General features: G+C 44.0%; 1 long non-coding RNA gene across 1 annotated transcript; it reads right to left on the bottom strand.

Moving 5' to 3' along the window:
* Window positions 1-2,601: 2,601 nt before the first annotated feature.
* On the bottom strand, window positions 2,602-17,094 carry LOC119618512 (uncharacterized). Its single transcript, XR_012089389.1, has 3 exons — window positions 17,016-17,094; window positions 16,640-16,733; window positions 2,602-2,940 (listed from the first exon to the last, which is right to left on the bottom strand). It is a non-coding gene; the product is annotated as an uncharacterized lncRNA (long non-coding RNA).
* Window positions 17,095-22,165: the final 5,071 nt, after the last annotated feature.

The following is a 22,165-nucleotide window of genomic DNA, read 5'->3' on the forward strand; positions in this document are numbered from 1 at the left end:
TCAGGGAGTAAGCAGTAGACAGGCCATCTACAGTCAGGCAAAGTGGCTTTGGACCCTGGCTTCACTGTGTAATAGGTACAAAATAGGAGGGGACATGCCTGTTTGAACTTTAGGTACCTCTATTTGTTACTTGGGCCTGATAAGTATTGTCCCAGGGCTTTTCTGGGGCCCCTCCCGGCATCAGAGAATAGGAATCCAGTCCAAACAGACCCAGAGAGGCAGAGACCCCAGGTCCTGTCCCAGGCACCTGCCACAACTCTGTGCCCAGGGCCGTTTAGAGAGGCCAAACAGGAACAAAGACGGGGTGCCACTAGCCACCCCGGGTAGGACGCTTCTGTCCTTTGTCAGATATGAGCCAGAGGTCCAAGTGAAGGATATTTAGTTTGCCTTCTTGCTAACAGATTAGATGAACAAATAGTACAAGGCCTTCCAGAACAATGAGCCCAAGAAAGGGCTAGGCCAGAAAGGACGTGAATCTGGGGTTCCTGACTCCCAAAGCACAAGGCCCAAAGGCCGCCTGGGTGAAAGGTCTGAGTCTGCCTGGGAGGGACCCGCAGCTGCTCAGGCCTGCTCCTTCCTGGGTGATTTCAAAAGCTACTCCTGGCCTCCAGCTCGGAGGACTGTACGCCTTCAAGGATTTATTATTTAGTAAGAAGTCAGATGCTATTTGGAAAACAAACATTTCCTGCATATCCATCCAAGTGGGACACTTTTACATCAGAACACTATCTATCAGCCCTGTCATTTAGGTATTTTTAATCCACAATTTACAAATGAAGACATTAAGCTCAGAGAATTTGATCCAAGTTTCAGAGCTCGGAAGCCACAGCTCCAGGATTCAATCCTTGGTCTCATTCCTTCCCAGCCACTGTTTTTATCCAAGATGCCACAATGACCTCTTCCCTGCAAGAGCCTGCTTGGAGGCTTCCAGGAGGCTCAAAGTCAATCAAAGCTTTCTTGGCTCTGTTTTCACAGTTTGGGAAATGGTACCAACACAGGCGTTTCTTCCTACTGTTTGCCCATCATGACACACCCACTGTTACTTCTTTAGACTGCCCCTGTGCTATTCCCAGAAGTGTTACTGCTATTACCACTACTACTAATACAAATGATCTTCACATATTGAGCTTCTACGGTGTGCTCAGCACATGAGTTTGTAAATGTATGGTCTTATTTAACTCTATAATTATACCTGGTTTTTTTTTTTTTTTTTTTTGAGACAGAGTCTCACTCTGTTGACCAGGCTGGAGTGCAGTGGCCCAGCTCACTGCAACCTCTGCCTCCAGGGTTCAAGCAATTCTCCTGCCTCAGCCTCCCAAATAGCTGGGTCTACAGGCTCACACCACCATACCTGGATCATTTTTGTATTTTAGTAGAGAGGGGGTTTCACCATGTTGGCCAGGCTGGTCTCAAACTCCTGAGCTCAAGTGATCCACCTGCCTTGGCCTCCCAAAGTGCTGGGATTACAGGCGTGAGCCACTGCTCCCGGCCTATATCTATTTTCTACATTAGGATCCCAAAACACAGAGAAATAAACCCACTTGCCCAAGATCACCCAAGTAGTAAGTGGTGAAACTGGGATTTGGACGCTTGAACTCTGACTTCAGAGCATGTGAATTTAAGCACTGAATTCAGTACACATCCGTACACACCCAACTTGTTCTCCCTATTTCCTGTCTTGATCATTTTGGAAATAATCAAAACAGAAAATAAATGTGACAAATAAACTTGTCCCAGGTCCTTTCCTTGAGAACTAACATCACTATCTACCCATCAACCCAGTGGCTCTAGCCAAATATCTAAGAGTCATCTTGATTCGTGTGTGTGTGTGTGTGTGTGTGTGTGTGTGTATATATATATATATATTTTTTTTTTTGAGACAGAGACTGACTCTGTCACCCAGGCTGGAGTACAGTGGTGCAATCTCGGCTCACTGCAACCTCCACCTCCTGGGCTCAAGCGATTCTCTTACCTCAGCCTCCCCAGTAGCTGGGATTACAGGTGCCTCCCACCACACCCACTTAATTTTTATATTTTTAGTAGAGACGGGGTTTCACCAAATTGGCCAGGCTGGTCTTGAACTCCTGCCCTCAAGTGATCCTCCTGCCTCAGCCTCCCAAAGTGCTGGGATTATAGGCATGAGTCACTACACCCAGCCTTGATTCAGTGTATTTTCACATACTGATAATTATAAAGCAGGCAGAGTCTTATTTGAACCTGTGATTATTCTATGTAACAGAATTTGAATCCATTAGCATGGTGATTATTCTTCCTGAGCGGGAGACACTAGTCTCTGTTTGGTCTTTAGCCATGAAACACTTTTATACACATCACACTAAATCTCATTCTCTCCAACAAGCGCTGTCCCCCCTCTGAACACATGAGCCATCCAGTCTAAAACAAAGAGAAACTTTTATAACTAGCCACATTGTTTTCACTTTTAAACAAACCTACAGAAAGGAACACTCGTTACGAACATATTTGTTAATTGTAAATTGCTATCATCAAACCTAACAAGGTTTGGGCCTTTCAAGTGTTGGGAGTTTGGAATTTGGGAAGCCAGGATTGGGGTTGGAGTAGGAGGTGGCATTCTTAAAGAGATGGAAGGATCCTATCCATCCAATCAAAGAATCGAATCAAAGAACAAACTTCCCAATCTTTTGCAATCCATGCATACCTTAGTGAGAATAGCAAAATGCAAAATAAATTATCATATTAAAATTGACTGGCATAAAATTCTCATGGTGGGAAGAGAAATGGAAACCCCGGCTCACCCACGGCCTGCTCCTGTCCTCAGCTCGGCCAATGGGAAGTGCATTCCCAGCATCCATGTGGTCTCCATGATGTGATCGAGGCCAGTAGTGTCCCCCCGAGTGGCAGCTGTGCAGCGTCGAAGCTCCTCTGACGTACACAGGACTCACCTGCTGCATCCTCTGCAAACTGCCAAGGATAAGAAGACACTGTGTGACCCTCCAGTGCTGCACCACCAGCCTCACTGCGCTGCCTTTCCTCCATATTGTAAGTATTCCCTTTACTTAGCTGACACCTTCAATTTTTTTTTTCCTTTTTTCTTTTTCTTTTTTTTCTTTTTCTTTTCTTTTCTTTTTTTTCCTGAGACAGAGTCTAGCTCTGTCGCCCAGGCTGGACTGCAGTGGTGCGATCTCAGCTCACTGCAACCTCCGCCTCCCAGGTTCAAGTGATTCTCCTGCTTCAGCCTCCCCAGTAGCTGGAACTACAGGCACCTGCCACTATGCCCGGCTAATTTTTGTATTTTTAGTAGAGACGGGGTTTCACTGTGTTGGCCAGGTTGTTCTCTAACTCCTGACCTCACGATCCACTCGCCTTGGCCTCCCAAAGTGCTGGGATTACAGGCGTGAGCCACCGCGCCCAGCCAACACCTTCAATTTGTAAGTATTTGCAGCCAGGCAGCCTTCTGGTGTCAAAGACGCGGAGTGCTAGAAGAAGCTACCAGCTCCCACGAAACAAGAGTGGTCACGGTGGGATTTTGAAAAACCCCTTGACTCTTACCTTAAAAAGCCCTCAGAGCCTAGGAGAATGGAGTTGCCAAATGGCATAGAAAGTGATTGTTTTGTGTTACACCACTGCTTGGACAGTGGTTCTCTGTGCCCATGAAATGACACCCACCAGTCAAGCAACAGAAGTAGCTGCCGCTTGGAGCCTGTGCAAAACTGAGCTGCTTGGGAAGTATAGAAAGCCCTTTTCTCTGAAAACAATATTCTGAAGTATTTGTCAAAATACTGTTATGAATCTTAAACTTTACAAATCTGGCTGGGCAGGTGATTCACACCCATGATCCCACTTTGGGAGGCTGAAATGGGAGGATCATCTGAGGCCAGGAGTTCAAGATGAGCCTCGGTAACACAGTGAAAACAAATAAATTTTTTAAAAAAAATTTTTTTTTAATTGAGGTGGGCATGGTGGCGTGCACCTGTAGTCCCAGCTACTCAGGAGGCTGAGGCGGGAGGATTGCTTGAGCCCAGGAGTTTGAGGCTGCAGTGAGCTATTAGCCTGGGTGACAAAGGAAGACTCTGTCTCAAAAAAAAAAAAAAAAAAAAAAAAAAAAGCAAAAAAAACCAATGCCTTTACAAAGCTATTTTTCTGTTATAGAGATAATCATGTTAAGAGTGAAAGGTTAGGCCAGGCACAGTGGCTCACACCTGTAATCCCAGCACTTTGGGAGTCTGAGGCAGGTGGATCCCTTGAGTCCAGGAGTTTGAGACCAGCCTGGGCAATGTGGTAAAACCCGTCTCTAAAAAAAAAACCCACAAAAATTAGGTAGGCGTGGTGGCTTGCGCCTCCCAGCTACTTGGGAGGCTGAGGTGGGAGAATCACTTGAGCCCAGGAGATAGAGGTTGCAGTGAGCCGAGATCATGCCACTGTGTTCCAGTCTGGGCCACAGAGTGAAACTCTCACCAAAAAAAAAAAAAAAAAAAAAAAAGGTGAAAGGGTAAATGTACCGTGTCAGATATTAGGTATTGTTCCATTAAATGTTACAAGATACTTGACTATAACTTTATTTTAACTAAGGGCTAACCTCAAAAACTGATAGCCATCTTAAAATGAAGATGACAAGCATTCCATTCTCAAATAATCTAAAATGTATTCCCAATCAGATCAGTAGGTTTTACCAATATTAACATTTCTATCCTTTCCCTAATTGTTTATTTAGCTGAAGGCCTATATGTGTGATATGCTACTGGCATATCAAAAGAGGATTGTTTTTGAACCTGCACGGTGATTAATTCTGCATTTTCATTCATTTTTTGCGGGGAGGGAGTAGTTTGAGTATAGTGTATTGGAAAGAGAAAGGGTTTTGAAAACAGAAGGACCTTAATGCAAATCCAGATTGAACCATTTCCCTCTTTGTGGTCTGGGCTAGTTCATTTCACCCCTCTGAGCCACCGTCTATTTTTCTACTAACCTCTGTCACAGGTTCCAGCAGTGATTCAGTAAAATTTCATATTTGGGAGCCTGCCACGTAATAGCAGCCCTTTACCTTTTCTAATTCTTTCTTAGGTGGTAAGTGTCTCTAATAAGTATTCACACTGGGTTGTGGAGTCTACCTGCATGCCTCAGGTGACGACGTGAGAACGTGGTTCACGTGAGGTCCGATCTCACAGGGCGGTGCTGGCCAGGCCCAGCATTGCAAAGATTCCTTCTATTATTCCCAAATTCTTCTCATTTTTTAACACTCTTTGCCCTTTTCCCTAGGTCAATGGAAGGGTATGATCTCTACAATAAAGCCCAGACTTATTTTTCCCATAGGCCTGTCAAATACTCCCCGATAGCCCCTGTTCTGTCCCAAGGAATGATGTAGCAACTCCTCAAGAATTCCTACCCAGCATTCTTACTGGTGAAACCTGAGTTGGTCATTACAACTATTTTTGTGGGATTTTTAAAAATAAGACATAAAAAACAAGCAAACATGTAACCGTGCTTTTGTGCTATCCTTAGATTGTTATGGTTAAAAAGGGATAATTGATTTTAAGTTAAATATTCCTCATATGCTGATCCACCCCTCGAGTACTAGCTGTAATATTTTATAGACTACGTGGTCTGACCTATTGACCCAGCTCCTGATGCGCCCACGGACAAGCCGGAAGGGCCATCCGTCCCACTGGCTTTGCAATCTGGAGGCTGACAACCACCCACCCTGCCACCCGTCAAAGTCCCTACTGGTGACTCTCTCCCCCAGCAAGCTGCCTCCCTTCCCCCACTTTCCCAAACATCTTGGGCATCTCACACAATCCAATTACACTCAGGTTGTTTAAACAAACAGCAGCACAATTCCCCAGCCCAGAGCCCCAACTGAGGGATTCCCTTGGGCAGACTCTCACCACCTCCACCCCCAACTACAAGCCACTTTCAGAGAAGAGCAGCCCTGAGCAGAGACAATGGGCTCTGGGTTCACAGTGGGTAGTTTTCCATGTCTAAATGTTTGCAGACACTTGGTAAAGTGTCCCAGGCCAAGTTTCCAAAGGACAATACCTCCACACCGCTGAGTTTGTTTAAGCAGGCCATCCCAGATAAGAAGGGGCTTGCCCCTCCTCTTCAAAAGCCAAGAATTCAAGACAGCGGCTGGAGGCAATGCTGTGGGAGGTTGGGACAAATTCCACTGGAACAAGGAATACTTGAGTCCCTCTCTCCACTCCCACCCTCCCTTTCCTAAAGAAAAGGTGAAGTCAGGAGGTTGGTGGAGTTTTTGTAAGTATTTCACAAATAAGACAACTGGGACAAGGCAGAGTGCTGGTTACAATGCCACAGCTGAGCTGGATTTAGAAGATGCAAGGCGTGGTGGCAGCACCTGTAATCCCAACTACTGGGAAGCTGAGGCAGGAGAATGGCATGAACCTGGGAGGCAGAGTTTGCAGTGAGCCGAGATCGCGCCACTACACTCCAGCCTGGGCAACAGAGCGAGACTCTGTCTCAAAAAAAAAAAAAAAAAAAGAAGAAGAAGAAGAAGAAGATGCAAGGATTGCTTACAATTTCTCACTGAGCAGGTATTCAGTTCCTGCAGAAGGACTGACTACCTTCCCCACTGGGCAGTTCACATCATGTAAAATGCCAGTCAATGCCCAATGCCTTACATTTTCTGTTGAAAAGCAAAAGAACCAACCATTCTTATCTCCAGGCCAATTCTAAAGGGCTGCCACCAAACTTGTAAGGACCATCACTCGCCCAACAAATATTTCTAGATCATCCACTTAGAACAAATCCATAATGGTGCAGGGGCAGCGAATAGAGGCAATATCTAGATTCACAAGTGATAGAAAGTGGTGTCTTATTTATTTATTTATCTATCTATCTATCTATTTTGTAGAGATGGGGTCTCCCTATGTTGTCCAAGCTGGTCTCGAACTCCTGGCCTCAAGTGATCCTCCCACCTTGGCCTCCCAAAGTGCTGGGATTACAGGTGTGAGTCACTACATCTGGCCTGTAAGTGTCTTAAAAGAAGAGCAAGAAAAGACTCTGGAAGCTCAGAGAAGAGATGGCTTCTGGCTGAGAGGAGGTGAGCTGATTAGAGAAAGCTTCACAGGGAGGAGGTGTTTGAGTCAGCCCTTGAACCTATAGGAAGGGTGGAGATGAAAGCCAGCTCCATCATCAGGCCATGGATAGGCTCTTCCCATATATTTCTAGTTCTTTCTACATCTCTGGATCCTTCAGTTATTAAAACAGGTATTCTTATATATTCTGGGTCACAGATCCTTTCAAGGGAATCCTTGAAAGCTGTGGATTCCCTCTCCAGAAGAATGTACACATTCCAAAATACGGCATGCCATTTCAGCCAGTGCCCAGACTTATCCAGGGACTTCTGGGGATCAAATACTGGCAGACCCATTTCTGCCAGGGTCTGATAGGAGAATTGAGAGAAAAACAAAATTTCCATCTATCCTTTACACTTGTATTCATATTTTTTTAATTAACTAATGTATTTGGTCTACAAAACCCGAAAGAAGAAAGGAAAGGGCTTCTTCACTTTCCATGTTGTTTGAAAAGTCCATTGATCTAATGAGTGACATCTTGGGAGAAACAGAAAGTCTTTTGCACCTTCTTTGGGTTGCAGATTCCGAAGAAGGCTTTTCAAAAGCCCAAAAACTGACACTCTGAAAGTGGCTTTCACAAAGGAATCTAAATCAGACTTCAGCATGTCACTTATACAATATCTGAGAGCCACAAATACAGATAGAAAGGTCTGGCTTAATGGTGTGACACTAAGATGACACTGAGCCTCACTCATCCTTTGCACACCAAACATGTTTGAATGAATAAATCACTGATTGAGGGAGTGGATGAGAAGTTTTATGACAGAACAAATGGGACAGATACACATGGAGTTTTGGTGAGAGTAAAAGTGTAGGTTGGCCAGGCGTGATGGCTCACACCTGTAATCCCAGCACTTTGAGAGGCCAAGGCAGGTGGATCACCTGAGGTCAGGAGTTTGAAACTAGCCTGACCAATATGGAGAAAACCCATCTCTACTAAAAATACAAAAAATTAGCCAGGCATGGCGGCACATGCCTATAATCCCAGTTACTCAGGAGGCTGAGGCAGGAGAATCACTTGAACCCGTGAGGCTGAGGTTGCGGTGAGCCGAGATTGCCCCATTGCACTCCAGCCTGGGCAATAAGAGTGAAACTCTGTCTCAAAAAAAAAAAAAAAGTGTAGGTTATTTTACACTGTAGTTCATTCCAGAATACTGGATAAATAAAACAGATGTGTAAACAAATAAACAGATGTGTATGTAAATAAAACAGATGTGTTAAATATTAATTTAAGCAACTACCTAAAATATATGCAAGCTCATAAAGGTATTTGACTACAATTCCTGATATATCTGAAAATTTTTTTAAATTTTTTTCTACAACTTTTATTTTTATTTTTTCCTATAATTTTGATTTAACTTTTATACAAAGTGTGAGACTTGAGGTTCTTTTTGTTTTCTTTTGTTTTGTTTTTTGCCTATGGATGTCTAATTGCTCCAGCACTGTTTATAAAATACTATCTTTTGTTGAATTGCTTTTGTACATTTGTTAAAAATTAGTTTTGTATATTTGTGTGAGTCTATTTCTGTGTTCTCTGTTCCATTGATCTATGTACGTATGTCTCTGCCAATACTACACAATGTTGATTACTATGTATATTAAGTCCTAAGATCAGGTAGGTTGATCCCAGCACAGTGGCTCACACCTGTAATCCTAGCATTTTGGGAGACTGAGTCTAGAGGATCACGTGAGCCCAGGAGTTCAAAACCAGTCTAGGCAATATAGCAAGACCTCATCTCTCTTTTTTTCTCTTTTTATTTTTACTTTTTATTTTTTTATTTTTTGAGACAGAGTCTTGCTCTGTTGCCCAGGTTGGAATGCAGTGGCACAATCTTGGCTCACTGCAACCTCCATCTCTGGGGTTCAAGTGATTCTCCTACCTCAGCCTTCCTAGTAGCTGGGATTATAGGTGCACGCCATCACGCCTGGCTAATTTTTGTATTTTTAGTAGAGATGGGGTTTCACCATGCTGGCCAGGCTGGTCTTGAACTCCTGATCTCAAGGGATCCACCAGCCTCAGCCTCCCAAAGTGTTGGGATTACAGGCATGCGCTACCATATCTGGCTTTTTTTTTTTTTTTAAATAAAAAACAAAATTAAAATCAGGTAGGTTGATTCTTCCCACTTTATTCTTTTTCAAAATTGTTTTAACTATTCTAGGTCCTTTGTCTTTCCATATAAGTTTTAAAATAATCAAAATCCTGCTGGAATTTTGACAGGAATTACATTAAAGCTGTACTTCAGGCCAGGCACAGTGGCTCACGCCTGTAATCCCAGCACTTTGGGAGGCCAAGGCAGGCAGATCACGAGGTCAGGAGATTGAGACCATCCTGGCCAACACAGTGAAACTCCCTCTCTACTAAAAATACAAAAAATTAACCAGGCATGGTGGCACAGGTCTGTAGTCCCAACTACTTGGGAGGCTGAGGCAGGAGAATCACTTGAACTCGGGAGGCGGAGGTTGCAGTGAGCCGAGATCGTGCCATGCACTCCAGCCTGGGTGACAGAGCAAGACTCCATCTCAGAAAAAACAAACAAACAAACAAACAAACAAAAACTCTGTACTTCAATTTGGGGAAAATTGACATTTACTATAAATGAGTCTTCTAGTGCATGAGCGTGGTGTTTCTCGCCATTTATTTAGATATTGTCTAATTTCCCTCGTTAGCATTTTGTAGCTGTGTCAATACACAAATCCTACACATGTTTTGTCAGACTTCCTAAATATTTCTCTCTCTCTCTTTTTTTTTTTTTTGTGAGCCAGAGTCTCGCTGTGTTGCCCAGGCTGGAGTGCAGTGGCAGGATCTCGGCTCACTGCAACCTCCACCTCCTGGGTTCAAGTGATTCTCCTGCCTCAGCCTCCTGAGTAACTGGGACTACAGGCGCACGCCACCTGAGACGGGGTTTCACTATGTTGGCCAGGCTGGTCTCAAACTCCTGACCTTGTGATCCACCTGTCTTGGCCTCCCAAAATGCTGGGATTACAAGCGTGAGCCACAGCGTCCGGCCTATTTGTCTCTTTTTTTGAGCGATTATTAATGGTGTAGTATTTTGTTGTTGTTGTTTCCATTGCTAGTATATAAAAATACAATTGATTTTCATGGTCTATCCTGTATCCCATGACTTTGCTGAACTCATTTGTTTTAGTTCTAGAGGTTTTTGTTTTGTTTTTTAATTCCTTGGGATTTTCTATGTAGACAATTACGTTACCTGCAAATAAAGACAGTTTCCATTTTTTCTTTTTAACCTGTATGTCTTTTATTTCCTTCACCTGTCCTGTTGCACTGAGTAGAACTTCCAGAACTATGTTGAATGTGAGTAGTGACAGCACACATCCTTACCTTCTCCCCAGTGTCAATCTTTGATTGTCAAGTATAATGTTAGTGGTGGATATTTTATAGATGTTCTTTATCAAATTGAGGAATTTCTCATCTATTTCCTATTTTTCTGAAAGTTTTTATCAGGAATAGGTACAGAATTTGCCAAATGCATTTAATGATAAATGGGTTAATATATTCAAGTTGTTTTTCTTCTCTGGCCTGTTAATATGGTGGATGACATTGATTGGTTCATTTTACAAAGTCTGAACCAGTCTTGCCTCCTACAATAAATACCACTTGGTCTTGGTGTTTAATTATTTTCATCTATTGCTGAATTCTATTAGCTATTATTTTATCAACAATTTTTGAGGCCCGGTGCGGTGGTTCATGCCTGTAATCCCAGCACTTTGTGAGACCAAGGCAGGAGGATCACTTGCATCTAGGGAGTTTGAGAACAGCCTGGGCAACATGGCGAAACCCCGTCTCTACAAACAATACAAAAATTAGCCAAGTGTGATGGCCTGCACCTGTAGTCCCAGCAACTCGGGATGCTGAGGTGGGAGGGTTACTTGAGCCTGGGAGATCGAGGTTGCAGTGAGCTATGATAGTGCCACTGCGCTCCAGCCTGGTTGACAGAGCAAGACCCTTTCTCAAACAACAAAAAATAATAGGATTTTTGAATTCATATTCACAAGCGATATTGTTACGTAGTTTTCTTTTTTGTCAGTCTTTTTCTGGTTTTGTTATCAAGATTATACTAGCTTCATAAAATGAATTGCAAAGTGTTCCCTCTTCTGTTTTCTGGAAAAAATACTGTGTGGAATTGGTGTTACTTCTTTTTTCTTTTCTTTTTTTAGTTTGTGTGTGTGTGACAGGGTCTCACTGTGTTGCCCAGGCTAGAGTGCAGTGGCACAATCATGTCTCACTGCAGCCTCGACCTCACAGGCTCAAGTAATCCTCCCACCTCAGCCTCCCAAGTAGCTGAGACCACAGGCGTGTGTCACCACATCTGGCTAATTTTCTTTTTCTTTTTTTTTCTTTTTGTAGAGATGAGGGTCTCCCTATGTTGCCCAGGCTGCTCTTGAACTCCTGGGCTCAAGCAATCCTCCCACCTTAGCCTCCCAAAGTGCTAGCATTATAGGTGTGAGCCTCCACACCCAGCCTAATTCTTGTTTAAACATTTGATAGAATGCTCTGGCAAAACTATTTACATCTCAAGATTTGTGTGTATGTGTGTATGTGAGTGTGTGTAAGTGTGTGTGTGCAGGGGGGTGTTCGTTATGAATTAAATGTCCTTAATAACTACAGAGGTAGTGAAATTATCTATTCCAAATTAGATGAGTTGAGGTAGTGTGTGTATGTGTGTGTGTGTGTTCTGAGACAGAGTCTCGCTCTGTCTCCAGGTTGGAGTGCAGTGGTGTGATCTTGGTTCACTGCAACCTCCGCCTCCCGGGTTCCAGTAATTCTTCTGCCTCAGCCTCCCAAGTAGCTGGGACTACAGGCACATGCCACCACGCCCAGCTAATTTCTGTATTTTTAATAGAGACAGGGTTTCACCATGTTGGCCAGGATGGTCTCCATCTTTTGACCTTGTCATCCACCCGCCTCGGCCTCCCAAAGTGCTGGGATTAGAGGTGTGAGCCACCATGCCCGTCCTGTAGTTTGTGTTTTTTGAGGAATCGGTACATTTTATCTAAGTCATCTCAGATCTAAATTTATGGATGTAGAGTTGTTTGCAGTATTCCCTTATTGTCCTTTTGATGTTTTCAAGATACGTAGTGAAAGCCCCCGTTTCAGTTCTGATAGTTGTAATTTGTGTCTTTTTTCTTCCTTGCTTTGTCTGTCTTTCTAGAGGTTTGTCAATTTTATTGATCATTTTTAAAGACCAATCATTATTTCATTGATTTTCTTAATTGTTTTTCTGTTTTCAATTTCACTGATTTCTACTTTTATCTTTATTGCTTCCTTCCCTCTGATTGGCATAGGTTTTTTCCCTTTTTTCTAGTGTAAGCCTTTAATGCTATAAATTTTCTTCTCAGCACTGCCTTAGCTCTATCCCACAAATCTTGGTATATTTTATTTTCATTTTCACTCAATTCAATATGTTTTTAAATTTCCCTTGACACTTCCAAAAAAAGACTTTCCTCTTTATGTTTAGTTTCCAAGTGTTTGGAGATTCTCCTGTTAACCCTTCTGGTACTGATTCCTAGTTTGATTCCACTGTGGTCATAGACACTTAGTATGATTTCAACTTTCTTTTTTTTTAATTTATTTAATTTTTTTTAGAAATCAGGTCTTGCCACATTGCCCAGGCCAAAGTGCAGTGGCTCTTCACAGGTGTGATCATAGTGTACTACAGCTTCACGTTACTGTGGTCTCAAGCCATCCTCCCAAGTAGCCAGGACTACAGGTGCATGCCACCACCCCCTCAGTATAATTTCAATTCTTTTAATCATATCTTTATATGTATCTTTACATATATCATTAATGCATCTTTTTTTTTTTTTTTTTTTTTTGAGACAGAGTTTCACTCTGTCGCCCAGGCTGGAGTGCAGTGGCACGATCTCGGCTTACTGCAACCTCTGCCTCCCAGATTCAAGCGATTCTCCTGCCTCAGCCTCCCAAGTAGCTGGGACTACAGGCGCCCGCCACCATGCCTCGCTAATTTTTTGGATTTTTAGTGAGACGGGGTTTCACTGTGTTAGCCAGGATGGTCTCGATCTCCTGACCTTGTGATCCGCCTGCCTCGGCCTCCCAAAGTGCTGGAATTACAGGCGTGAGCCACTGCACCCAGCCCATTAATGCATCTTTACACATACCTTTAAATGCATCTTTAACGTATTATATATTTTATAAATTGGGTTTATTTCAGTGTGGCCTACCAATATCCTCAAGGGCTTGTTTGTGAGTACTTCCAGCTTCTGGTTTATTTGAAGACATTAGCTCCTTTAGACATTTTATTAAATTGGGCTATTTTCCATAGCAAGCAACTGAATTTTGGATTAAAAAGTCTTTTTCATCTGCAGTATTGAAATTTTAAATGCCATCAGCTTTTTCCTTTCTTTCTTTTTTTTTTTTTAAATGGAGTCTCACTCTGTCGCCCAGGTTGGAGTGCAGTAGCACGATCTCGGCTCACTGCAACTTCCACCTCCCAGGTTCAAGCAATTCTCCTGCCTCAACCTCCCAAGTAGCTGGGACTATAGGCGCGCACCACCACGCCCAGCTAATTTTTGTATTTTTAATAGAGATGGGGTTTCACCATGTTGGCCAGGATGGTCTCAATCTCTTGGCCTTGTGATCCACCCCCCTCGGCCTCCCAAAGTGCTGGGATTACAGGCATGAGACACTATGCCTGGCCCAGCTCTTCTTTTGATGTTGCATCTTTTTTCTGTCCCACACTGTTCTCAAATGAGAGAGAATTGGGAGATGGCTAAGCCAAGGGGTCCACGGGGGAGGACCATCTTCACTTTGCTAAAAGTCAGCTAAGGAGGCCATAAAACATACCCCTGCTTTCGCCTCTCTATCAATCTTAGAGAGCCAAGCACAAGAAAAAGGCAAGATTAGGATCACTCTCTAAAAAAGCCCCTAGCTGGTAAGGAATGTAAACCTGGCAAAAGATTTTCCAGGAAAATGGGTAAGATGCAGAAGAGGGAGAGGGACAGGGAAAGTTTCCCATTTCTTCGATTGTCTTTCCCAGTGCTGACTGCCACCAGTTCCCCACAGTGATCCATTACCTCACTCCAGGCCCTGGCAGTCCCTTGCTTCATTCTGCAGCCCAGGTGAGCTGGCCTCACACATCTTGCAATCTATATTTCCAAAATAACTTATTCACCAACTCCTGTAAAAAATACTAGCCTGCACCCATACCCTTTACTGGCTTACTGGGAGCAGGGGGGATGCCCATCCACTTCCAGAGGCTCTGATGAGCAAGCCAGGGATGTTTTCCCAGCGAAGACCCAACCCTCTGGCCCCTCCTGCTTTTCTCCCCAGCATAAACACAAAGCAGAGACCAAGCTCCCAGCAGGATGACCTATAAGTGACCCTTGGACTGACCTAACACTCTGGTCACTCTCACCGACAGATTTGTTTATCTTGGAACCTTGGAGCCTCTGCACCCAAAAGCTTCGGCCCTAGACTCTAAGTCCGCCCCCAGCAAACTGTCAGTCACAGCTTAAGTGCATGTTGGGCAGTTGCATGACAGCCTTAGTTTATTTACCAGAACCTGATGTTTATGCTGTCCAGCAATGAGTAGGGGCCATCAGCTGCTGAATTTAGTAAGCAAAGAGGCAACTAGACGTCTCCAGTGGCCATCAGCCTTCATGCCCACAAAATTATCAGGGAACTCCAATAGTGTGCCTTGCTGCCTCCACCCTCAGAAATTAGAGGTCCCCTGGAGATCCAAATTTGGCATCTCCATCCAAAGGACGGATCTGTGTTGAGGCCATTTTCCTGAGAGCTTTTTTGTTTGTTTGTTTGTTTTTTGAGACGGAGTCTCACTCTGTTGCCCAGGCTATAGTACAGTGGTGTGATCTCAGCTCACTGCAACCTCTGCCTCCTGGGTTCAAGCAATTCTCCTGCCTCAGCCTCCCAGGTAGCTGGGATTACAGGCACGCACCCCCATACCCGGCTAACCAAAAGCTTATTTTTATGAAACTTATGTGGCATAGCTATGTCTAAGGCGAGAAAGAAGCTTTAGCTTCTAACCCTGAGTGCATGATGAAAAGCTTGTCTGACAGTACCACAGGCATTGTTTACAAATGAGAGTGACATTGTGATATTTACCTAAAGAGAGACAGATGCTTCCCAAGTTGTGGCACTGGATGGAGGGATGATCAACAAATTCGGAGCAAAATGGAAATCAAATTTTTACTTTTTTTTTCCTCTTTGCCTAGGCTGGAATGCTGTGGCACAGTCATAGCTTACTGCAGCCTCGAACCCTGGGCTCAAGGAATCCTCCTGCCTCAGTCTCCCAAGAAGATAGGACTACAGCCATGTGTCACTAATCCTGGATAATTTTTTGTAGAGACAAGGTCTCACTATATTGCCCAGTCTGCTCTCGAACTGCTGGGCTCAAGTGATCCTCCCACTTCAGCCTCCCAAAGTGTTTGGATTATAAGTGTAAGCCACCACATTCAGCCTGAATTTTTTTTTTTTTTTTTTAGGTGGATTTCATTTTCTCAGATACAATCACTTAAGGAACCCCAGTTATACTCCTATTCACATTTCATTGGTAATCCCAAGGGGATTATGGCTGTTTGGAAGATTGAATTCATTCTTTCTTAGACCATCTCTACACAGTGTCTTTAAGAATGCCTTTTTCAAATGGCTAAGTAAGGTAAACATGAACTTCTAAATAAATGAGGCCGAACGAAGAAAGATGACAAGGTTGATTACTGAGGTGGGCTTTTTTCCCTCCTCTTAGCAGCAGATTTTAAATAGATCTGAACCTTCAAGGACTGCTTTTATTTGGTAGACAAGATGAGGGGAAGGAGAACTACCCCTTCAGCGGGCAGTGCAGAACAGGGACTCTCCCCGTCTCTTTATCCCATTAAAGTCCTGCTGGTCAGTGACTCACAAGGCCCCTCTATTATCAGCCTTGGCTTAAATAAACCTTCTGCCCCTGCACCCACCCGCCTCCCTCCAAGCTGCAGGCCCCATCCATCAATGTCACCTTTGCAGAGTGGCTGCCATGACAGTTCATGATCATTAACCAGCCCTGGTGTGCTTTGTGTTAAAAGTTAAGACACATCAAACGCAGCAACTCCCCAGTTCCTTAAAGTTACAGGAGACAGGGATGCACAAGGGCTGGGGCCCACCAAACTTGACGCACAGCTTTGACAAGAGGTGAAAGATGAGCCCTGGGTTTAAAAATGCCTCAGTGTCCCTCCCTGCCCCCAACTTCACTCTCAGGGGCAGAAACCAGGAGGACAACAGACACTGAGAATCGGGCTAAAGAGCAGCGATAAAACAATGTGAGCCATGGACACAGCGGTCCCGCTCCGGAACCCCCAGCTGCCCTGTGACGTGGTCCCCCACCCTACCCCGAACAGACAGGCTGCTCCACGGAGAGAACCTCACAGAGAACGTGCCCCTTTCTCCTGCACCCTCATCTCCTGGGCCTTCCTCCTCCCGGGCTCAAATCCCTGTGAGAAATGGAGGTTGGGCAGTTTCTCTTTCCGCCTCACAAAGGTTTAGAACAGCTGAGTAACAGAGCACGTGAGGGGTGGTGTTTGTGCCTTTGGGTGCCCCTGCTTACCTTTCGTGATTTCCCTCGGGGCCGCTGTTTAACGAAGACATTTGCTTTTCTTATCATGACTTTTCTGTGGCAAGGCCCAGCTTGGGGAAATGACCTTGAGAAGAAGTTGGAAGAGGGAAAGAGGGAGCTGGCTCTGCCCGCCAGTATGTAAAAATTAAATAACAAAAAGAGAAACAAACAAGCAACCCACAACCGCCCTGCCACCCAAGCAAATGTATTTGCATGCGATTCTCCCGTCCCTCTATGCGTTCACATGACATATACTCTGCCCCTCCCACAGGCCGGGCATTGAGTTAGGCCCCAGGGTATAAAGAACCAAAAATGGGTTATAACTCTTCAGGAGCTTAAATTCTATGAAGGTAGACAAAATACCTACAATAGATACAGCCATTGGGGAACCAGAAAAAGGAGAAAGGGGATCTGTTCTGACGCGATGTGTGGAGAAGGCTTTGGGGATGTGGCCAATTGGCCAAATCTCAAGGTATGAGCAAGACTTCAACAGAGAAGGAGGAGGAGGTGGAACAGCATGAGCAGAGGGAGAGAATGTATGACAGCTAGCATTCATTAAGTGTGCACTGAAATTCAGGCAGTACACAGCATGTTGCACACCTGCACTGTAGCCACCGGCCACAGTGCTCATGAGCACTTGAAATGAGGCTGGCCTGAATGGAGATGTGCCCTGATGAGTAATGCACACCAATGGTTTCAGTGATTTAGTATGAAAACAATGTAAACTATCTCAGTAATAATTTTATATTGATTACATGTTAAAAATGATGGTATATTGGATGCATTCGATTAAATAAAATATATTAGTCAAATTAATTTCATCTGGGGCCACGCTCGGTGGCTCACACCTGGGATTCCAGGTGTGATCCCAGGAGGCTGAGGCAGAAGGATTGCTTGAGCCCAGGAGTTGGAGACCAGCCTGTGCAATATGGCAAAACTCCATCTTTACAAAAAATACAAAAAATAGCCAGGCATGGTGGTTCATGTCTGTAGTCCCAGCAACTTGGGAAGTTAAGGTGCGACGATGGGTTCAGCCAGGGAGATCGAGGCTGCAGTGAGCCATGATCACAACATTGCATTCCAGCCCAAGCAACAGAGCAAGACCCCGTCTCAAAAAAATAAAAAAATAAAAAATAAAATAAAAAATAAAAAGGCCGGGTGCAGTGGTTCACACCTGTAATCGCAGCACTTTGGGAGGCCAAGGTGGGCAGATCAAGAGGTCAAGAGATCGAGACCATCCTGGCCAACATGGTGAAACTCCGTCTCTATTAAAAATACAAAAATTAGCCGGACATGGTGGCGCTATGTAGTCCCAGCTACTCAGGGGGCTGAGGCAGGAGAATCTCTTGAACCCAAGAGGCAGAGGTTGCAGTGAACCGAGATCACACCACTGCACTCCAGCCTGGCGACAGAGTGAGACCCCATCTCAAAAAAAAAAAAAAAAAATTCAACTCTTTAAGGGAGTAGAGTGACATGTAAGGATCCCTTCACACCTGGCCACAATTCCCGCAATTCTTCCTCATCACCATTTTATTGGATTCCCTAAGAGGTTCCCAAGGCATCACAAACATACATATATATAAAATTTCCCTTCTTGTACAAATGCTGTGGCCTCTTTTTCAACTGTTTTATATATGGACTAATAAGATTTTGCTGAAGAAGAGATTTCTCCTCTTTAGAAAAGTTTTAAAGCTACTTACTCTATCGTCTCTGAGGTCCTTTTGAGTTCTGAAATCCTTGGACTTTGAAGTGTAATTTTATTGTTTGGTTCTGCTTTTCCACCATATTGTTGGTCATCGGTTTGATTTATTGGATGTGAAATTCTCAGCCAAGAACAGGCCCTTTATTAGAACATTGCTCCTATGGGAAAATATGATTTACTTTACAATAGGTCGCTTTATGACATAGAGTAGCTCCCTGCAACATAAAATGTTGAACTGCATGGTATTTTTGCCATATGTATTTATGAATCCAATGGAAATGGAAACAAAATTATCTTTCTCTTACTAAAAAGAAGAATAAAGCTTCCTGCTGCTTTAACTGCAAATGGCTTTTGCATCATCCTGTGTATTTGTATGTTTCAAATCTCAGCCCCCAGCCTTTCAGTAGTTCATTGGCTTTAGGTACGTTCATTATTTAACCTCTGTCTATCTTATTTTCCTTGTCTGGATCACAGGGATAATCTTCTCTACCTCACAGGATTAGGAGGAATAAATGAAATAATGTAAAGGTGCTTAGCTTAGCTCCCTAAATATAAAAAAAAAATGTAATTTATTATTATTATTGTACTTATATGTATTGACCTCTGCTATGTGCATAATATATAAAGATGCGTAATTTTTTTTTTTTTTTGAGACGGGGTCTCACTCTGTTGCCCAGGCTGGAGTGCAGTGGTGCAATCACAACTCACTGCAGCCTTGGCCTCCCAGGCTCAAGCCATCCTCCTGCCTCAGCCTCTCAAGTAGCTGGGGCCACAGGCACACACTGCCACACCTGGCTAATATTTTAATTTGTTGTAGGGACAGGGTCTCACTATGTTGCCTAGGCTGGACTTGAACTCCTGGCTTCAAGCGATCCTCCCACCTTGGCCTCCCAAAGTGCCAGGATTACAAGCATGAGCCACCATGCCCAGCCAAAGTGGATAAATTTTATTGCCTATCTCATAAGACTTTTTGTGGATTAAATGAAATAATAGCCATTAAGCCTTTCTGGTACCAGAGGTATAGTAATCATTCAGTATTATGGTACCGTTAATTCTTGGAAAAACACGGGATTAGGAGTGCCAACTCCCTCCCCAGTCAAAAATCTGAGTATAACTTTGACTCTCCCCAAAATTAACTACTAACAGCCTACTCTTGACCAAAAGCATCACCAATAACATAAATAGTCAATGAGGCCTGGCACAGTGGCTCATGCCTGTAACCCCAGCACTTTGGGAGGCCAAGACGGGTGGATCACTTGAGATCCAGAGTTCAAGACCAGCCTGGCCAATATAGTGAAACCCTATCCCTACTAAAAATTCAAAGATTAGCCCAGTGTGGTGTAATCCCATGTAATCCCACATGCCTGTAATCCCAGCTACTTGGGAGGCTGAGGCAGGAGAATCACTTGAACCTGGGAGGCAGAGACTGCAGTGAGCCAAGATCGTGACACTGCACTCTAGCCTGGGTGACAGAGCAAAACTCTGCCTCAAAAAAAAAAAAAAAAAAAAAAAAAAAAAAAGTCAATGAACACATATTTTGAATGTTATATATATTATATACTATATTCTTACAATAATGTAAGCTAGAGAAAAGCAAATGTTGTTGAGAAAAATCATAAGGAACAGAAACTATATTTACTATTCATTAAGTGGACATGGATCATCATAAACATCTTTATCCTCATCGTCTTCACATTGAGTAAGCGGAGGAGGAGGAGGAGAAGTTGGTCTTGCTGTCTCAGGGGTGGAGAGGAAGAAAAAAATCCACAAATAAGTGGACCCCCAAAGTTCAAACCTTCGTTATTCAAGGCTGAACTGTATATGCTTGTAACTTTTATCTTATAAGCTAAAACCTTTAAACTAAAATAGCATGATATATACAGTTGTATACTTACTGCAAAAACTAATGAGATCATCAAGCTGACATTCTTTTTTTTTTTTTTTTCCTCTAAGATGGAGTCTCTCTGTGTCTCCCAGGCTGGAGTGCAGTGACCCGATTTCGGCTCACTGCAACTTCCGCCTCCCAGATTCAAGCAATTCTCCCTGCCTTAGGCTCCCGGGTAGCTGGGATTACAGGCACCCGCCACCATGCCCACCTAATTTTTTGTATTTTTTAGTAGAGACAGAGTTTCACTGTGCTGGCCAGGCTGGACTGGAACTTCTGACCTCAGGTGATCTACCAGCCTTGGCCTCCCAAAATGCTGGGATTACAGGCATGAGCCACCACTCCCGGTCATCAGGCTAACATTCTTAATGCTATCCTAAATTGGTGCTACTCTAAGGGATTATTCCCTCATCACATTTGGCTTTTACACTCACAGATGAAAGGTGACATTTAATACCAAAGAATATTCACTGCTCTTCCATGTCACTCAAAGGCCTCACGCATGCCATCTCCTTAATTCAAATCCTCATCAGACTCAAAACCAAACCCATTCTAGACACCATTTTATAGCTAAAGAAACTAAAGGTCTGTGTCAGCTAGGGACAGAATTTGGGTCTTTTTTTTTTTTTTTTTTCCTGAGGCAGAGTCTTGCTGTGTTGCACAGGCTGGAGTGCAGTGGCGCGATCTGGGCTCACTGCAACCTCCGCCCCCCACCGGGTTCAAGCGATTCTCGTGCCTCAGCCTCCCGAGTAGCTAGGATTACAGGCGTGAGCCACCACACCCAGCTAATTTTTGTATTTTTTAGTAGAGACAGGGTTTCACCGCGTTGGCCAGGCTGGTCTCAAACTCCTGACCTCAGGTGATCTACCAACCTCGACCTCCCAAAGTGCTAGGATTACAGGCGTGACCCACCGTGCCTGGTCAAAATTTGAGTTTTCTTTGACAAGATCCTAACCTCACACCATCTTCACCACAGGCCTCTAGGCTTAGATAAGTGGTTTTCATACCCTGGCTCTGGTTTGTAATTGAATTCTAAAAGAGCCTGCTTGTGGCTCACGTCCTCCAGGACCAAAGGACTCAGAACCTCATGAAGGTTCATATGAAGTCAGTTAAGTGAGGACACCAGATAGCAGTTGGACACCATTTAGGCTGTTTGACCCAAAGTCTTGTGAAAATATTCCCGCGGGGGAAGAGAGGAAGGTGAGCAAGGGTTGAAAAACTAACAAGTACCTAGGTGATGGGATCATTCGTATTCCAAAGCTCAGCATCACACAATATACCCAGGTAGCAAACCTGCACATGTATCTGCTGAATCTAAAATAAAAGTCAAATAAATAAATTAAATATTCCAGCTTGGCATAGTGGCTCATGCCTATAATTCCAGCACTTTGGGAGGCCAAGGCAGGAGGATTGCTTGAGCCCAGAAGTTTGAGACCAGCCTGAGCAATAGAGCGAGACCTCTATATGTATTTATTTGTATTATAAAAAAAATTTTTGGCCAGGTGCATGTGGTGGCTCACGCCTGTAATCCCAGCACTTTGGGAGGCCAAAGTGGGCGATTGCTTGAGCTCAGGAGTTTGAGACCAGCCTGGGCAACATGGCGAGACCCCGTCTCTACTGGAAAAAAAAAAAAAAATTAGCCAGGAGTAGTGGCAAGTGACTATGGTCCCAGCTACTTGGGAGGCTGCGGTGGGAGGCTCACTTGAGTCGGAAGGGGGTGGGGGTTGCAGTGAGCCAAGATTGTGCCACTGCACTCCAGCCTGGGAGACAGAGCAAGACCCTGTCTCAAAAAAAAAAAAAAAAAAAAAAAAAAAAAATTAATAAAAACAAATTTTTAAAAATTCTGGGCCGGGCACAGTGGCTCATGCCTGTAATCCCAGCACTTTGGGAGGCTGAGGCGGGCAGATCACCTGAGTTCAGGAGCTCGAGA

Source organism: Chlorocebus sabaeus, chromosome 18, assembly GCF_047675955.1.
Source record: "Chlorocebus sabaeus isolate Y175 chromosome 18, mChlSab1.0.hap1, whole genome shotgun sequence".
NCBI classification, from domain to species: Eukaryota; Metazoa; Chordata; class Mammalia; order Primates; family Cercopithecidae; genus Chlorocebus; species Chlorocebus sabaeus.